Genomic DNA, 15,975 nt, shown 5'->3' on the forward strand with positions numbered 1-15,975 from the left:
GGGGGGGGGGGGTGTTCCCTTTCGGGGGGTGCAAGATTGGGGGGGTGCATTACGGGGGGGGGGACACTTTCGGGGGGTGGGTGCACTGGGGGGGGGGGTGTCCACTGGGGGGGGGGGGAGCACTTGGAGGGGGGGGTGGGGGGTGTCCATTGTGTGGGGGGTGGTGCATAGTTGGGGGGGTGCGTTACGGGCTGCGTGTGCCCTTTCGGGGGGGGTGCACTGGGGGGCGGGGGGGGGAGAGGGCACATTTTGGGGGGTGGGGGTTGCCCCACCGTACCCCTGGGTGTCCCCCCACCCCCTCACCCATCCGTGGCGCGCGGGGGGGGCCCCCATCGGGCGGCGGCTCGTTGGTCTAGGGGTATGATTCTCGCTTAGGGTGCGAGAGGTCCCGGGTTCAAATCCCGGACGAGCCCGAGGTTTTTTTTTTTCACCGCCCCCCCCGGCCCTTTAACCCCCCCCCCCAAACTTCCCACCCCGCACCCCTTTTCCTACCCCCCCCCCCCCCCCCCCCCCCGCCGTGGGGCCTCACGTGTGGGCAGGAAGGATGAACACAAGCCGCTTAGGGGAGGGGGGGGGAGATTAAGGGCGGTCGGACCCCCCCCCCCCCCCGCCCCCCCATGCTGGGGGGTGCGTATAAAGGGGGCGGGTGGAGCAGGGGGACAGTGGGGTGGTGGAGCCCCCCCCCCCCCCGCCCCGGGGGACACGCGCGGAGTGGGGTGTCCGGAGGGTGTTTTTGGGGGGGGGGGGCACCCGTGGGGTTGTGTCCGGCTCCGGGGCTTGTTGGGGGGGGGGGGGGGGTCGGGGATGGGGGGACACGGGGGGGGGGGGAACGGGACAGGGGTGGAGATGGGGGACACACACACACACACACACAGGGAGGGGACAGGGCTGAGCTGAGCCCCCCCCAACACTGGGTTTGGGGTGGGGGTCTCCTGCCCCGGTTGGGCTGTACTGGTCAGTGTGTACTGTACTGGTCCGTACTGGGCTGTATGGGGCTCTACTGGTCCATACTGGGCTGTACTGGGCTCTGCTGAGCTGCACTGGGACATACAGGGCTGTGGTAGTGGGCTGTACTGGGCTGTACTGGTCTGTATGGGGCTCTACTGGTCCATACTGGGCTGTACTGGGATATACAGGGCTGTATTAGTGGGCTGTACTGGTCTGTATGGGGCTCTACTGGTCCATACTGGGCTGCACTGGGACATACAGGGCTGTAGTAGTGGGCTGTACTGGGCTGTACTGGTCTGTATGGGGCTCTACTGGTCCATACTGGGCTGTACTGGGCTCTGCTGGGCTGTACTGGGACATACAGGGCTGTAGTAGTGGGCTGTACTGGTCTGTATGGGGCTCTACTGGTCCATACTGGGCTGTAGTGGGCTGTACTGGGCCGTATTGGGCTGTAAGGGGCTGTACTGGGGCATACCATACCATACTGGGCTATACTGGGATATACTGGTCTGTACTAGGACATACTGGGCTCTAACATACTGGGCTGTACTGATCCTTACTGGGCTGTACTGGGCTGTATTGGGCTGTATGGAGTTATACTGGTCCATACGAGGCTGTACTGGGCTGTACTGGAGCATACCATACCATACTGGGCTATACTGGTCCGTACTGGGACATACTGGTCCATACTGGGCTGTACTGGGACATATTGGGCTGTACGGGGTTACACTGGTCCATATGAGGCTGTACTGGGGCATACCATACCGTACTGGGCTATAACTGGGCTGTACTGGACCATACCGGTCTGTACTGGGACATACCGGTCTGTACTGGGACATACTGGTCTGTACCACACGGCACCAGTGCTGGGTCAGACTGGGATTTGCCGCACCACGCCATACCCTAACTGGGTCGGCCGTAGGGCGCCAGGCCCATGCCATACTGGGCCATACTGGGCCATACTGGGCCATACTGGGCTGGGCCACACCATACCCCTCCCCCTGCTGCACACCCCTCCCTGGTGGGGGGGGGGTGTCCCCCCATCCCCCCCCCCAAACTGTGTCCCCCTGGTGGCCATCAGTAGGCTCCAGAGTGAACGCCCCCTGAAAGGGCACTGGGGATACTGGGGGGGGGGTACTGGGAGGGAACAGGGGGGGCACTGGGGAGGGGGGGGGGGGACCCAGGTGTCTGGGTGGGCACCCCCCACCCCCCCCGATGAAGGAAGTGGGGGAGGCGGTTGCCAGGGCAACCAGAGATGCCACCGCTGGGGACCGTCACCCCGGCGACGGGGGCGCAAGGGGGGGCCTGGCCATGGACCTCAGCGCCTCCCCCTCCGTGGGCAGTGAGTTGGGGGGGGGCACCGGGGACCCCCCCACACCCCGGGGATGGGGAGGGCACCCCAGGAGAGGGCACCCCCAGGGGTGGGCACCCCACGGATGGGCACCCCATGGTTGGGCATCTCCGTGGATGGACACCCCCAGGGTGGGGACCCCAAGGGTGGGGACCCCATGGAGATGGGAGATGGGCACCCCACGGTTGGACACCCCCATGGTTGGAGACCCCCAGGGTGGGCACCCCATGGTTGGGCACCCCCATGGATGGACACCCCCATGGTTGGGCACCCCCAGGGTGGGCACCCCATGGATGGGCATCTCCATGGATGGACACCCCCAGGGTGGGGACCCCATGGAGATGGGAGATGGGCACCCCACGGTTGGGCACCACCATGGATGGACACCCCCATGGTTGGGCACCCCATGGAGATGGGAGATGGGCACCCCACGGTTGGGCACCACCATGGTTGGAGACCCCCATGGTTGGGCACCCCACGGATGGGCATCCCCAGAGATGAGCCCCCTCCCCCAGGGTGGGCACCCCATGGATGGACACCCCATGGTTGGGCATCTCCACGGATGAGCACCCCACGGATGGGCACCCCCCAGGGTGGGGATCCCATGGATGGGCACCCCCAGGGCATTGGGCACCCCATGGAGATGGGAGATGGGCACCCCACGGTTGGGCACCCCCATGGTTGGGGACCCCCATGGGTGGACATCCCAGAGATGGGCACTCCAGAGATGGACACCCCATGGTTGGGCATCTCCACGGATGGGCACCCCACGGATGGGCACCCCCAGAGATGAGCCCCCTCCCCCAGGGTGGGCACCCCATGGATGGACACCCCATGGTTGGGCATCTCCACGGATGGGCACCCCCATGGTTGGGCATCTCCACAGATGAGCACCCCACGGATGGGCACCCCCCAGGGTGGGGATCCCATGGATGGGCACCCCCAGGGCATTGGGCACCCCATGGAGATGGACACCCCCATGAACGGACACCCCCATGAACGGACACCCCCATGGGTGGACATCCCAGAGATGGGCACTCCAGAGATGGACACCCCATGGTTGGGCATCTCCACGGATGGGCACCCCCATGAACTGGTACCCCATGGATGGACGCCCCCATGATTGGGGACCCCCATGGATGGGCACCCCAGAGATGAGCACCCCATGGAGATGAACACCCCCATGATAGGGCACCCCCATGGATGGACACCCCAGAGATGGGCATCCCAGGGAAGGGTAACCCCATGGTTGGGCACCTCCATGGTTGCGCACCCCCAGAGATGGGCACCCCCAGGGTGATGGCACCCCATGGAGTTGGTGGAACCAGGCATGGGTTCCCATAGAGATGACCACCCATAGCGATGGCCACCCCACAGGGCCTGACACCCCCAGGGATGGGCATCCAAGGGTGATGGACACCCCAAGGGATGGGCACCCCTGGACCACCCCTCCATGCACAGCGCCCCCCTTCTCACCCCATGGGTGTCCTCTCCCAGCGGAGCTGCAGGCCCTGGAGGCAGAGCTGGGCGCCCTCCAGGCAGGACAGGCAGCAGAAGTCACCTGGCTACGGGAGGAGGTGGCCAGGCTCCAGGAGGAGCTCCAGCACCAGCAGGACCTTTGCGCCCAGTACCAGCAGGAGGCCACCACCCGGCGTGACAATGCCCACCCGAGGGACCAGCTGGCCACCGCTGAGGTGGCCCGGCTCCAAGGTAGAAGGGGCGCGGTGGGGAGGAGGCCACGGTGGGGTCGGTGGGCATGGTGTGGTGGGATGATGGTCATGGGGTAGTGGGAGGGTGGGCATGGCATGGTGGGAAGGTGGCCATGGGGTGGTAGGATGGTGGTCACGTAGTGGGCTGGTGGTCACGGTATGGTGGGAAGGTGGGCACGGGGTGGGGGGAAGGTGGGCGTGGGGTGGTGGGCTGGTGGCCACAGTGTGGTAGGGTGGTGGTCGTGCTGTGGCAGGTTTGTGGCCACGGTGGGAAGGTGGTTATGGTGTGGTGGGATGGTGGGCATGGAATAATGGGGTTGGTGGCCATGATTTGGTGGTGCGATGGGCACCCAAAGGGGAACCCATAGGAATGAGCAACCCCAGAGATGAGCACCCCATGGATGGACACCCCCAGATACGGGCATCTCCATGGATGGGCACTCCATGGGTGATGGACACTCCTATGAACAAGCACCCCCAAGGCATGGGGACCCCAAGGGTGATGGGTGCCCCAAGGAATGGGAGCCCCTGGGCCTGTCCCCCCTCCTGAGCAATGGGTGACCACGGGTGACCTCTCCCAGCAGAGCTTCAGGCAGGACAGGCAGCAGAGGTCAACTGGCTACGGGAGGAGGTGACCAGGCTGAGGGAGGAGCTCCAGCACCAACAGGACCTCTGCGCCCAGTACCAGCAGGAGGCCACCACCCTGCGAGCCAATGCCCACCCAAGGGACCAGCAGCAGCAGTTGGCCACCGCTGAGGTGGCCCGGCTCCAAGGTAGAGGGGCATGGCGGGGAGGAGGCCATGGTGGGGTGGTGGACATGGTGTGGTGGGATGATGGTCATGGGGTGGTGGGACAGTGGTTATGGTGTGGTGGCATGGTGGCTATGGTGTGGTAGGGTGATGGTCATGCTGTGGTGGGGTGGTGGCCATGGTTTGGTTGGATGGTGGCCATGGTGTGGTGGGATGGTGGCCATGGAATAATGGGTTGGTGGCCATGGAATAATGGGTTGGTGGCCATGGTGTGGTGCTGTGATGGACATTCCATGGATGGGCACCCGTAGAGATGAGCATCCCAGGGATAGACACACCAAGGATGGACACCACCATGGATGGGCACATCTGGGATGGGGGCCCCAAGGGATGGGCACCCCCTCCTCTCCATGCCCAGTGCCCCCCTCCCAAGTGATGGTTGCCCACGGGTGACCTCTCCCAGCAGAGCTTCAGGCAGGACAGGCAGCGGAGGTCACCTGGCTGCGGGAGGAGGTGACCAGGCTGAGGGAGGAGCTCCAGCATCAGCAGGACCTCTGTGCCCAGTACCAGCAGGAGGCCACCACCCAGCGAGCCAATGCCCACCTGAAGGACCAGCAGCAGCAACTGGCCACCGCTGAGGTGGCCCGGCTCCAAGGTAGAAGGGGCACGGCAGGGAGGAGGGCATGGTGGGGTGGTGGGCATGGAATGATGGGATGGTGGCCATGGCATGGTGGGTTGTTGGCCATGGTGTGGTGGGCATGGTGGCCATGGTTTGGTTGGCATTGTGTGGTGAGTTGGTGGCCAAGGTGTGGTGGGCTGGTGGCCGTGGCGTGGTGGGATGTTTGTCATGGTGTGGTGGGATGGTGGCCATGGTGTTGCGGCGTGATGGGCACCCCAGGGGTGGGGACCCATGGGGCTGGGCACCCCATGGATGGGCGCCCCATGGATGGGCGCCTTCATGGATGGGCACCACCAGAGATGAGCACCCCACTGATGGACACCACAGGGATGGACAACCCCATTGATGGGTACCCATAAGGATGGGTGCTCCAAGGGATGGGCACCCCTGGGCCTGACACCCCCACGGTCCATGCCCAGTGGCCACCTCCCAAGTGATGGTTGCCCACTCTTGGTCTCTCCTTGCAGATCTGCACTCAGGACAGGCAGCAGAGGTCAACTGGCTACGGGAGGAGGTGACCAGGCTGCGGGAGGAGCTCCAGCACCAGCAGGACCTCTGCGCCCAGTACCAGCAGGAGGCCACCACCCACCTGAGGGACCAGCAGCAGCAACTGGCCACTGCTGAGGTGGCCCGGCTCCAAGGTAGTAGTGGGACATGGTGGACAGGAGGCCATGGTGAGGTGGTGGGCATGGAATGATGGGTTGATGGCCATCATATGGTGACCGTGCTATGGTGGTCATGGCGTGGTGGGATGGTGGGCATGGGGTCATGAGGTGATGGTAGCCATGTTGGGGTGTGTTGGTGGCCATGGGGTGGGACAGTGGCCATGGAATAATGGGTTGGTGGCCGTGGTGTGGTGGTGTGATGGGCACCCCAAGGGTGGGGACCCACAGGGATGGGCACCCCAGGGATGGACACCCATAGGGATGGGTACCCCTAAGAACTGGCACCCCAAGAGTGATGGGCACCACCAGGGATGGGCACCCCTGGGCCTGTCCACCTCCTCTCCATGCCCAGTGCTCCCCTCACGAGTGACCATGGGTGACCTCTCCCTGCAGAGCTTCAGGCAGGACAGGCAGCAGAGGTCAACTGGCTACGGGAGGAGGTGGCCAGGCTGAGGGAGGAGCTCCAGCACCAGCAGGACCTCTGTGCCCAGTACCAGCAGGAGGCCACCACCCACCTGAAGGACCAGCAGCAGCAGCTGGCCACCGCTGAGATGGCCCGGCTTCAAGGTAGAGGGGCATGGTGGACAGGAGGCCATGGTGGGGTGGGGTGATGGGCATGGTGTGGTGGGATGGTGGCCATGGTGTGGTGCATTGGTGGCCACGGTGTAGTGGGATGGTGGCCATGGTGTGGTTGGATGGTGGCCATGATGTGGTGGGGCGGTGGGCATAGTGGTCATAGAATGGTTGGGTGGTGGCCATGGTGTGGTGACATGATGGTCATGGGGTGGTGGTCATGGCATGGTGGGGTTGTGGGATGGGATATGGGGTTGGTGGCCATGGGTGGTGTGGTGGTGGCCATGGCATGGTGGGGTGGTGGCCATGGAATAATGGGTTGGTGGCCAAGGTGTGGTAGGGTGGTGGTCAAGGTGTGGTGGTGTGATGGACACCCCAGGGGTGGGGACCTATAGGCATGGGCATCCCATGGATGGGTACCACCAGAGATGAGCACCCCATGGGTGATGGCACCCATAGGGATGGGCACCCCTAGGAATGGGCAACCCAAGGGTGACGGGTGCCCCAAAGGGTGGGCGCCCCTGGGCCTGTTCCCCACCACTCCATGCCCAGTGGCCACCTCCTGAGTGATGGGTGACCTCTCCCTGCAGAGCTTCAGGCAGGACAGGCAGCAGAGGTCACCTGGCTACGGGAGGAGGTGACCAGGCTGAGGGAGGAGCTCCAGCACCAGCAGGACCTCTGCGCCCAGTACCAGCAGGAGGCCACCACCCACCTGAGGGACCAGCAGCAGCAACTGGCCACCGCTGAGGTGGCCCGGCTCCAAGGTAGTAGTGGGACATGGTGGACAGGAGGTCATGGTGAGGTGGTGGGCATGGAATTATGGGACGGTGGGCATGGAATGGTGGGGTGGTGGTCATGGGGCGGTGAGATGGCACAATGGTGGTGGTCATGGTGGCCATGGGGTGGTGGGAATGTGGTCATGGAGTGGTGGGATGGTGGGCATGGGGTAGTGGGCATGGAATAATGGTTTGGTGGCCATGGTTTGGTGCTGTGATGGTGATCCACAGGGATGGACACCAACAGGGATGGGCACCCCATGGGTGACAAGCACCCATAGGGAGGGGCATCCATGGGGATGGACACCACCATGAACTAGCACCCCAGGGATGGGCTCCCCTGGGCCTTTCTCCCCCAACTCCATGCCCAGTGCTCCCCTCCCGAGTGATGGTTGCCCACTCTTGGTCTCTCCCTGCAGAGCTTCAGGCAGGACAGGCAGCAGAGGTCACCTGGCTGCGGGAGGAGGTGACCAGGCTGAGGGAGGAGCTCCAGCACCAGCAGGACCTCTGCGCCCAGTACCAACAGGAGGCCACCACCCACCTGAAGGACCAGCAGCAGCAGTTGGCCACCGCTGAGGTTGCCCGGCTTCAAGGTAAAGAGGCATGATGGGAAGGAGACCATGGTGGGGTGGTGGCCATGGCGTGGCGGGTATGGTGGCCATGCTGTGGTGGAATGGTGGCCATGGTGTGGTGGGGTGGTGGGACAGTGGTCACGGAATGATGGGATGGTGGCCATGGTGTGGTGGGGTGGTGGGACAGTGGTCATGGTGTGGTGGGATGGTGGCCATGGAATAACGGGTTGGTGGCCACGGTATGGTGGCCATGACGTGGTTGGGATGGTGAACATGGTGTGCTGTGGTGGTGGCCGTGGTGTGATGGGCACCCCCAGAGATGAGCACCTCAGGGATGGACAACCCAGTGATAGACATCCCATGGATGCGCACCTCCATGGATGGACAACTGAGGGTTGGGCACCCCTAGGAACTGACACCCCATGAGTGATGGACACCCCAAGGGATGGGTGTTCCTGGGCATGTTCCCCTCCTCTCCATGCCCAGTGGCCACCTCCCAAGTGATGGGCGACCACGGGTGACCTCTCCCTGCAGAGTTTCAGGCAGGACAGGCAGCAGAGGTCACCTGGCTACGGGAGGAGGTGACCAGGCTGAGGGAGGAGCTTCAGCACCAACAGGACCTCTGCGCCCAGTACCAGCAGGAGGCCACCACCCTGAGAGACAGTGCCCACCCAAGGGACCAGCAGGACCAGCTGGCCACCGCTGAGGTGGCCCGGCTCCAAGGTAGTGGGGCACGGTGGGGAGGAGGCCATGGTGGGGTGGTGGGCATGGAATGATGGGGTGGTGGCCGTGGTGCGGTGACATGATGGTCATGAGGTGGTGGGGTGGTGGGACAGTGGTTATGTTGTGGTGGCATGGTGGCCATGCTGTGGTGGCTTCATGGCCATGGTGTGGTGGTTATGGCATGGTTGGGTGGTGGCCATGGTGTGGTGGTGTGATGGGTACCCCCAGGCATGGATGCCCCAAAAGATGGACACCCCTGGGCCTGCCCCCCTCATCTCCATGCCCAGTGTCCCCCTCCTGAGTGATGGGTGTCCATGGGTGACATCTCCAGCAGAGCTTCAGGCAGGACAGGCAGCAGAGGTCAACTGGCTGCGGGAGGAGGTGACCAGGCTGAGGGAGGAGCTCCAGCACCAGCAGGACCTCTGCGCCCAGTACCAGCTGGAGGCCACCACCCACCTGAGGGACCAGCAGCAGCAACTGGCCACCGCTGAGGTGGCCCGGCTCCAAGGTAGAAGGGCACGGCGGGGAGGAGACCATGGTTAGGTGGTGGCCATGGCATGATGGGTTGGTGCTCATGTGTCATGGGATGGTGGGATAGTGGTCATGGTATGATGGGTTGGTGGTCATGGTGTGCTGGGGTGGTGGCCACGGCGTGGTGCATTGGTGGCCATGGCTTGGTGGGATGGTGGCCATGGAATAATGGGTTGGTGGCCATGGTGTGGTGGTGTGATGGGCACCCTAAGCATGATGGGAACCCCTGGGCCTGCCCCCCTCATCTCCATGCCCAGTGCCCCCGTCCTGAGTGATTGATGACCACGGGTGACTTCTCCAGCAGAGCTTCAGGCAGGACAGGCAGCAGAGGTCACCTGGCTGCGGGAGGAGGTGACCAGGCTGAGGGAGGAGCTCCAGCACCAGCAGGACCTCTGCACCCAGTACCAGCTGGAGGCCACCACCCTGCGCGCCAGCACCGAACTGAGGGACCAGCAGCAGCAGTTGGCCACCGCTGAGGTGGCCCGGCTCCAAGGTAGAGGGGCACGGTGGGGAGGAGGCCATGGTGGGGTGGTGGACATCGTGGTGGTGAGACGGTGGTCATGGTTTGGTTGGATGGTGGCCATAGTTTGGTTGGATGGTGGCCATGGTGTGGTGGGATGGTGGCCATGGGGAATAATGGGCTGGTGGCCATGGTGTGGTGGTGTGATGGGCACCCCAAGGGTGATGGACACCCCTGGGCCTATCCCCCCACCACTCCATGTCCAGTGGCCACCTCCTGAGCAATGGTTGCCCACGTGTCCTCTCCCTGCAGATCTGCACTCAGGACAGGCAGCAGAGGTCACCTGGCTACGGGAGGAGGTGACCAGGCTGCGGGAGGAGCTCCAGCACCAACAGGACCTCTGCGCCCAGTACCAGCAGGAGGCCACCACCCAACTGAGGGACTTGCAGGACCAGCTGGCCACCACTGAGGCGGCCCGGCTTCAAGGTAGAGGAGCGTAGTGGACAGGAGTCCACGGTGGGGTGGTGGGCATAGAATGACGGGTTGATGGCCATGGCTATGGTTGGATGGTGGCCATGGTGTGGTGGGATGGTGGCATAGGGTGATGGGCACGGTGCGGGGCTTTGGTGGTCACGGTGTGGTGGTGGTTATGGGCTCCCCAAGGGTGAGGAGCACCTCCAGGGATGGGTCCCCCTAGGAACTGGCAACCCAAGGGTGATGGATGCCACCAGGGATGGGCACCCTTGGGCCTGCCCCCTCCTCTCCAGGCCCAGTGTCCCCCTCCTGAGCGATGGGTGTCCACGGGTGACATCTCCCTGCAGAGCTTCAGGCAGGACAGGCAGCGGAGGTCACCTGGCTACGGGAGGAGGTGACCGGGCTGAGGGAGGAGCTCCAGCACCAGCAGGACCTCTGTGCCCAGTACCAGCAGGAGGCCACCACCCAACTGAAGGACCAGCAGGAGTTTGCCACCACTGAGGTTGCCCAGCTCCAAGGTAGAGGGTCATGGTGGGGAGGGGTCAATGGTGTGGTGGTGGCCACGGCCTGGTGGGATGGTGGCCACGATGTGGTGGGGTGGTGGTCACGGTGTGATGGTCTGGTGGGCATGGCATGATGGGATGGTGGCCATGGTGTGGTCATGGGGTGGTGAGATGGTGGCCATGGTGTGGTCATGGGGTGGTGGCCGTGGCATGGTAGGGTGGTGGCCATGGTGAGGTGGGATGATGGCCACGGTTTGGTGGGATGGTGGCCGTGGTGTGGTCATGGGGTGGTGGCCATAGCATGGTAGGGTGGTGGCCACAGAATAATGGGTTGGTGGCCATGGCCTCGTGGTGGCCACGGTGTGGCACATTGGTGGCCACGGTTTGGTGGGCTGGTGGCCATGGCGTGCTGGGTTGGTGCTTGTGATGTGGTGGCACGGTGGCCACCTCGTGGCAGGCTGGCGGCCGTGATGCGGTGGGGAGGGTGGTGGTGGCCGCGGCCGTGGGGCTGAGGGGGCGCCGTGGGGCTGAGGGGGTGCCGTGGGGCTGAGGGGGTGCCACGCAGAGGACCTGGCCAGGCTGAGGGAGGAGCAGGAGGTCCTGGCCCAGGAGCACCGGGACCTGCAGAACCTTCTCCGTGACCTCCAGAGCACCTGCTGCCACCGGTACCGCCCCACGGCGCCCCACGGCCCCACCAGACCCACGGGCCCCATGGCACCCCCTGCCTGTACCCCCCCCCCCCCAACCCCCCCAGCACCCATGGGACCTCCATGGCCCCACCCTTGTGCCATCCTGGAGGTGGTCCCACACGTGTCCCCGCTGCCCCCAGGCCCGTGTCCCCCCTGTCCCCATGTCCCCCCAACCATGTCCCCCATGTCCCTTGTCCCCCCAACCATGTCCCCCGTGTCCCCATGTCCCCCCAGCCACGTCCCCCACATCCCCCATGTCCCCATGGCCGTGTCCCCCCAACCATGTCCCCCACATCCCCCATGTCCCCCCTGTCCCCATGTCCCCCGTCCCCCGTGTCCCCTGTCCCCCCAACCACATCCCCAGTGTCCCCCATGTCCCCTGTGCCCCCAACCATGTCCCCACATCCCCCCTGTCCCCATGTCCCCCGTGTCCCCTGTCCCCCCAACCACATCCCCAGTGTCCCCCCTGTCCCCATGTCCCCTGTCCCCCCAACCATGTCCCCTGTGTCCCCCCAGCCATGTCCCCCCTGTCCCCATGTCCCCCCAACCACGTCCCCCACGTCCCCCCTGTCCCCATGTCCCCTGTCCCCCGTCCCCCCAACCGTGTCCCCTGTCCCCCCAACCACGTCCCCAGTGCCCCCCCGTCCCCCCAACCATGTCCCCACATCCCCCATGTCCCCCCTGTCCCCATGTCCCCCATCCCCCCAACCACGTCCCCCATGTCCCCTGTCCCCCGTCCCCCCAACCGTGTCCCCATGTCCTCCCAACCATGTCCCCAGTGTCCCCCATGTCCCCCCAACCATGTCCCCACATCCCCCATGTCCCCCCTGTCCCCATGTCCCCCGTCCCCCCAACCACGTCCCCTGTGTCCCCCAACCACATCCCCAGTGTCCCCCATGTCCCCCCAACCATGTCCCCAGTGTCCCCCATGTCCCCTGTCCCCCCAACCACGCCCCCCATGTCCCCCCATCCCCCCGTCCCCATGTCCCCTGTCCCCTGTCCCCCCAACCGTGTCCCCTGTCCCCCCAACCACATCCCCCATGTCCTCCCTGTCCCTATGTCCCCCATGTCCCCATGTCCCCATGTCCCCCGTCGCCGTGTCCCCCGTCCCCCCAACCATGTCCCCCATGTCCCCTGTCCCCCGTCCCCCCAACCGTGTCCCCTGTCCCCCCAACCACGTCCCCAGTGCCCCCCCTGTCCCCATGTCCCCCGTCCCCCCAACCATGTCTGCCGTGTCCCCCCATCCCCCCATCCCCATGTCCCCTGTCCCCTGTCCCCCCAACCACGTCCCCCATGTCCTCCCTGTCCCCTGTGCCCTCAACCATGTCCCCACATCCCCCATGTCCCCCCTGTCCCCATGTCCCCCATCCCCCCAACCACGTCCCCCATGTCCCCCCATCCCCCCGTCCCCATGTCCCCTGTCCCCTGTCCCCCCAACTGTGTCCCCTGTCCCCCCAACCACGTCCCCCATGTCCTCCCTGTCCCCCCAACCATGTCCCCCGTCCCCCCAACCATGTCCCCCGTGTCCCCATGTCCCCCCAGCCACATCCCCCACATCCCCCATGTCCCCATGGCCGTGTCCCCCCAACCATGTCCCCCACGTCCCCCCTGTCCCCATGTCCCCTGTCCCCCGTCCCCCCAACCGTGTCCCCTGTCCCCCCAACCACGTCCCCAGTGCCCCCCCTGTCCCCCCAACCATGTCCCCACATCCCCCATGTCCCCCCTGTCCCCATGTCCCCCATCCCCCCAACCACGTCCCCTGTGTCCCCCAACCACATCCCCAGTGTCCCCCATGTCCCCCCAACCATGTCCCCAGTGTCCCCCATGTCCCCTGTCCCCCCAACCACGTCCCCCACGTCCCCCCGTCCCCCCGTCCCCATGTCCCCTGTCCCCATGTCCCCCCAACCATGTCCCCCATGTCCCTTGTCCCCCCAACCATGTCCCCCGTGTCCCCATGTCCCCCCAGCCACGTCCCCCACATCCCCCATGTCCCCATGGCCGTGTCCCCCCAACCATGTCCCCCACATCCCCCATGTCCCCCCTGTCCCCATGTCCCCCGTCCCCCGTGTCCCCTGTCCCCCCAACCACATCCCCAGTGTCCCCCATGTCCCCTGTGCCCCCAACCATGTCCCCACATCCCCCCTGTCCCCATGTCCCCCGTGTCCCCTGTCCCCCCAACCACATCCCCAGTGTCCCCCCTGTCCCCATGTCCCCTGTCCCCCCAACCATGTCCCCTGTGTCCCCCCAGCCATGTCCCCCCTGTCCCCATGTCCCCCCAACCACGTCCCCCACGTCCCCCCTGTCCCCATGTCCCCTGTCCCCCGTCCCCCCAACCGTGTCCCCTGTCCCCCCAACCACGTCCCCAGTGCCCCCCCGTCCCCCCAACCATGTCCCCACATCCCCCATGTCCCCCCTGTCCCCATGTCCCCCATCCCCCCAACCACGTCCCCCATGTCCCCTGTCCCCCGTCCCCCCAACCGTGTCCCCATGTCCTCCCAACCATGTCCCCAGTGTCCCCCATGTCCCCCCAACCATGTCCCCACATCCCCCATGTCCCCCCTGTCCCCATGTCCCCCGTCCCCCCAACCACGTCCCCTGTGTCCCCCAACCACATCCCCAGTGTCCCCCATGTCCCCCCAACCATGTCCCCAGTGTCCCCCATGTCCCCTGTCCCCCCAACCACGCCCCCCATGTCCCCCCCATCCCCCCGTCCCCATGTCCCCTGTCCCCTGTCCCCCCAACCGTGTCCCCTGTCCCCCCAACCACATCCCCCATGTCCTCCCTGTCCCTATGTCCCCCATGTCCCCATGTCCCCATGTCCCCCGTCGCCGTGTCCCCCGTCCCCCCAACCATGTCCCCCATGTCCCCTGTCCCCCGTCCCCCCAACCGTGTCCCCTGTCCCCCCAACCACGTCCCCAGTGCCCCCCCTGTCCCCATGTCCCCCGTCCCCCCAACCATGTCTGCCGTGTCCCCCCATCCCCCCATCCCCATGTCCCCTGTCCCCTGTCCCCCCAACCACGTCCCCCATGTCCTCCCTGTCCCCTGTGCCCTCAACCATGTCCCCACATCCCCCATGTCCCCCCTGTCCCCATGTCCCCCATCCCCCCAACCACGTCCCCCATGTCCCCCCATCCCCCCGTCCCCATGTCCCCTGTCCCCTGTCCCCCCAACTGTGTCCCCTGTCCCCCCAACCACGTCCCCCATGTCCTCCCTGTCCCCCCAACCATGTCCCCCGTCCCCCCAACCATGTCCCCCGTGTCCCCATGTCCCCCCAGCCACATCCCCCACATCCCCCATGTCCCCATGGCCGTGTCCCCCCAACCATGTCCCCCACGTCCCCCCTGTCCCCATGTCCCCTGTCCCCCGTCCCCCCAACCGTGTCCCCTGTCCCCCCAACCACGTCCCCAGTGCCCCCCCTGTCCCCCCAACCATGTCCCCACATCCCCCATGTCCCCCCTGTCCCCATGTCCCCCATCCCCCCAACCACGTCCCCTGTGTCCCCCAACCACATCCCCAGTGTCCCCCATGTCCCCCCAACCATGTCCCCAGTGTCCCCCATGTCCCCTGTCCCCCCAACCACGTCCCCCACGTCCCCCCGTCCCCCCGTCCCCATGTCCCCTGTCCCCTGTCCCCCCAACCGTGTCCCCTGTCCCCCCAACCACGTCCCCCATGTCCCCCCTGTCCCCATGTCCCCTGTCCCCTGTCCCCCCAACCGTGTCCCCTGTCCCCCCAACCATGTCCCCAGTGCCCCCCCTGTCCCCCCAACCATGTCCCCACATCCCCCATGTCCCCCCTGTCCCCATGTCCCCCGTCCCCCCAACCACGTCCCCTGTGTCCCCCAACCACATCCCCAGTGTCCCCCATGTCCCCCCAACCATGTCCCCAGTGTCCCCCATGTCCCCTGTCCCCCCAACCATGTCCCCCATGTCCCCCCGTCCCCCCGTCCCCATGTCCCCTGTCCCCTGTTCCCCCAACCGTGTCCCCTGTCCCCCAACCACATCCCCCATGTCCTCCCTGTCCCTATGTCCCCCATGTCCCCCGTCGCCGTGTCCCCCGTCCCCCCAACCATGTCCCCCGTGTCCCCATGTCCCCCCAGCCACGTACCCCACGTCCCCCATGTCCCCATGGCCGTGTCCCCCCAACCACGTCCCCCACGTCCCCCCTGTCCCCATGTCCCCTGTCCCCCGTCCCCCCAACCACGTCCCCCATGTCCTCCCTGTCCCCATGTCCCCCCAGCCACGTCCCCCATGTCCCCCGTCGCCATGTCCCCATGTCCCCCCAACCATGTCCCCCCCGTCCCCTGTGCCCCCAACCATGTCCCCACGTCCCCCCTGTCCCCATGTCCCCCATCCCCCCAGCCACGTCCCCGGTGTCCCCCCGTCCGTGTCCCCCCCCCCATCAGCCCCCGCCACCTCCTCCTGCAGGTGCCCCGAGGGGTTGGGGGACACAGAGAGCCCCCCCCCGCCGTCCCCCAACCCCGAGGACCCCGAGGACCCCCAGCTCCCCAGAGGGACCCCCCCGGAGCAGGGCCCGGAGAGGACCCTGAGCAAGGTACGGGCTGGGGGGGGGGGGG

General features: G+C 66.0%; 1 non-coding gene across 1 annotated transcript; it reads left to right on the top strand.

Annotated features, from left to right (window-relative positions):
* Positions 1-341: 341 nt before the first annotated feature.
* On the top strand, positions 342-413 carry TRNAP-AGG (transfer RNA proline (anticodon AGG)). Its single transcript has one exon. It is a non-coding gene; the product is annotated as a tRNA-Pro (tRNA).
* The last annotated feature ends 15,562 nt before the right edge of the window (positions 414-15,975 follow it).

Source organism: Numenius arquata, unplaced genomic scaffold (assembly GCF_964106895.1).
Source record: "Numenius arquata unplaced genomic scaffold, bNumArq3.hap1.1 HAP1_SCAFFOLD_1518, whole genome shotgun sequence".
Lineage (NCBI taxonomy): Eukaryota > Metazoa > Chordata > Aves > Charadriiformes > Scolopacidae > Numenius > Numenius arquata.